Source organism: Lactuca serriola, chromosome 1, assembly GCF_051521515.1.
Source record: "Lactuca serriola cultivar US96UC23 chromosome 1, Lser_US96UC23_V15, whole genome shotgun sequence".
Taxonomy (NCBI): Eukaryota; Viridiplantae; Streptophyta; class Magnoliopsida; order Asterales; family Asteraceae; genus Lactuca; species Lactuca serriola.
Window position 1 is genome coordinate 164,007,087 of NC_136408.1, and position 3,039 is coordinate 164,010,125.

The 3,039-nt window shown below is 34.7% G+C and overlaps 1 pseudogene; it reads right to left on the reverse strand.

Annotated features, from left to right (window-relative positions):
• Positions 1 to 367: 367 nt before the first annotated feature.
• LOC145063700 (uncharacterized) lies at positions 368 to 2,792 on the reverse strand (annotated as a pseudogene).
• Between the last annotated feature and the right edge of the window lie 247 nt (positions 2,793 to 3,039).

A 3,039-nucleotide genomic window follows, 5' to 3' on the forward strand; every position in this document is an offset into this window, starting at 1 on the left:
TAGAACTTAGATTCGCCTTGGGAAGATTAAATCCAACAAAAAATATAGGAATTGTGAGGCACTCCAAGTAGAACCTGTTATAATACAACAAAAAGCCAAAGATGTTAGAATACATGTATTTAATGTATTTAATATTGTCACGTGTCATGGACATGCAAGCTGTCCAATGTCAGGAATGACGGGTAAGAAAAACGTACATTTTTATAAAAAAAATGAATAAAAGTCCAAGCGGTTGATTTTGTTTTCGTTTAATTGTAAAAAAATACAAGATCTACAAGAAAAAAAATGATGTTTATCCAGAAAAAACTCAATATATAAGGTCTTTTATGACCTTTTTTCAAAGTAAAATAAAAATGTGTTGTTTCTTTCATTTTTCCCTTTTGTTATAATCCCCTCCCCTATATAAATATATTAAAAAACAATATTAATTATAGAACAAGATTTAATAATTAAAAAAAAACTAACCTAACATCATCATATGCAAGAATCCAACCACGATCAAGAAGACTTTTTGACTCATTACACCATTTTTTATGAAGCAACTCACCACAAGCACCATGTCCATGAAGCAATCCAGGATTTTCACCTTCTTTTTTCCTTTTATGTGAATAAACAATAGTCAAACCAACTTTGACTCCATCACTAGAAACCACTTGATGATTTTCACAACCATAACACTCAGAAAGATCATTCCATGACTTTGACTCCCCATACTATTTGATTTATTATCTATTGTGGGTCCCACAGAAGCTGTGCCATATAAAACACATGTTCTTTATTGAAGCAGGTTTTGTTGTTTAATGATTTCAAATTTCCCATTTGATAAATTATAATAAACAACTGCATCAGGCATCTGAAAAGAAAACAAATTCAGATGGTAAACAAAAAGAGCTTGTTCGTCATAAAATTTTAACAAAAACATACCACAGGTGATGAAATTGTAAATTGCATGATTGGTGAATAAAAGTCATAATTTGGTCCATGTGAGATTTGGGAAACAGATTCTGGAAGAGGAATAAAATGTAATCCCAACTCTTTAAGATGGAACACATCCTGTTAGACAAAAGGGAAAAAATGTCTCAAATTTTTATACCCAATAAACAAAAATAACAATATATGAAATCTGAATCATCATAACACTAATAAAACTATAAAAAAAACTTATTTCTTGGAAGAGGCAATGCAACTGAACAAAGCCTGAATCTTTCACCTTGTTTAACAATAAGCACCAAATGTGTCACAAAAGTCAACATCCTCAATCACCAAATCATTGTCATCAATAAATACATTCTATAACATTTAAAAAAAGGTAAAAAGAAAGTCTTTTTTTTTTCATTAAGTAAAAACAACATATCTCAAAAGAAAGTCTAATCTCCCACTTTCTTGGACTTGAAGAGTGAAGAGGGATACGAAGGATATAATGGTAATTTATTGATTGCCCTTCTTTGTTAGCATTGGTAAAAAGATAAAGATAGCCTTGCTGATGGTCGATAATGCAATGTGCACAAGCTTCACATTCCTACACAAGTGTTAAACCAGATAGAGGATCAGTTGCATTGATCAGAAAAACCTAAAGAATTTGAAGTTTGAATGATTCTTGAAAGAAAAATCAATGAAATAAAAACAATTAAAGCTAGTATATAATAATACCTTTGAATATGTGGTTGAAAACACATAAACATTCACAAACTTAAAATCCTTGGTATGTTTGATGTTAACATGCACATTTTCTTCAGGTACTTCTAAGAGTATCACATCTTCATCCTTTGATCCAAGCATACTACAATATATCCTAAAATCATATACAAGAAATATAAAATGTTTAAATTGGATAAGAGATATAGAGTTTAGAAAAAGTTGTATATACTTATATAGGATACCTGTATGGCTTCTTTTTTTTGATCAGTGACAACATATAGCAATGCTTGACCCCCTTTAGCCCATGCCACATTACAGACCCAATCAGCTTGTGGCTTGCTACAAAGAGAACCTGAATTCAAATCTCTCACACATAATTTGAAGAAATCGTTGTCTTTGTCATACATGGTGTATGCAATGAATCGACGATGAGTTGAGATTCTGATACCTCTTCATATGCATAACCTAAATCAAGTCATGTTAAGAGATTAAATGAAGTGGAAGAGAATTAGAGATCGTTGAGAGATGTTGAAATGATACTGGAATTGGAATTACCCCAAAATCTTTCTGCTTCTTGATTGTAATCGATGAGTTTTTGTTCAATCCTCTTCCCGGAGATGAAATCGAACCCACCTGTTGGACTTTTATGTGAAATGAACTCTTCGTTTAAGCTAGCTAATCTCCTACAGAGTACTGGATATTGTTTCCCTTCCTCTACTCTCCTGTAATACTACCTAAATTCCACCTCCAAATTGCCAAAGAAGAACATGTGATTTGAATTCGCATCCTAAAGAAATCAACAAATTAGCTAATGAATTGCAAACGGAAATTGAAGGTACCAGGGCCCCCAGCGAGGGAGAAGTAGAAGGGCATAGATAGAAGGAGACAGCGAGGGAGGGCGACACACGACAACGAAGAGGAGAGAATGAGGACAGTAAGGAGTCACATAACCTTCAATCGAAGGTGTTTTGAGTGAGAGGAGCCGCTGGATCTCTTTGATAAATTTATTGAGATGTGGTTCAAAGCCCTAGTTCTTTTCGTCAAATGGCGCTGATGAAAACATACGGAGACTCGACGACATCGTGGATAGAGAAGAGTAGTGTCTGATGGGGCTAATGAAGACATATGAGACAAACACTCTTTACAAAATCCATGGCTGCTTAGAGCTGATGGGGTACGATGCTGGTGATGGCGGCTTAGGGCTTGCAAAGAGTAGGGAGAGAGAGAGAGAGTGCAGATCAAGGTACTGGAAGACGGGCTTAGGCAGGTGTTTAATTTTTTGGGGTTCGATGTTGGTGATGGGGTTCGATACTGGTGATGGCGGCTTAGGGCCTCACAACAGAATTAGGGTTCTCTGTTAGAGGATTGTTGAAGGAGAAGAAGCATTAGGTAGGTGTTTAA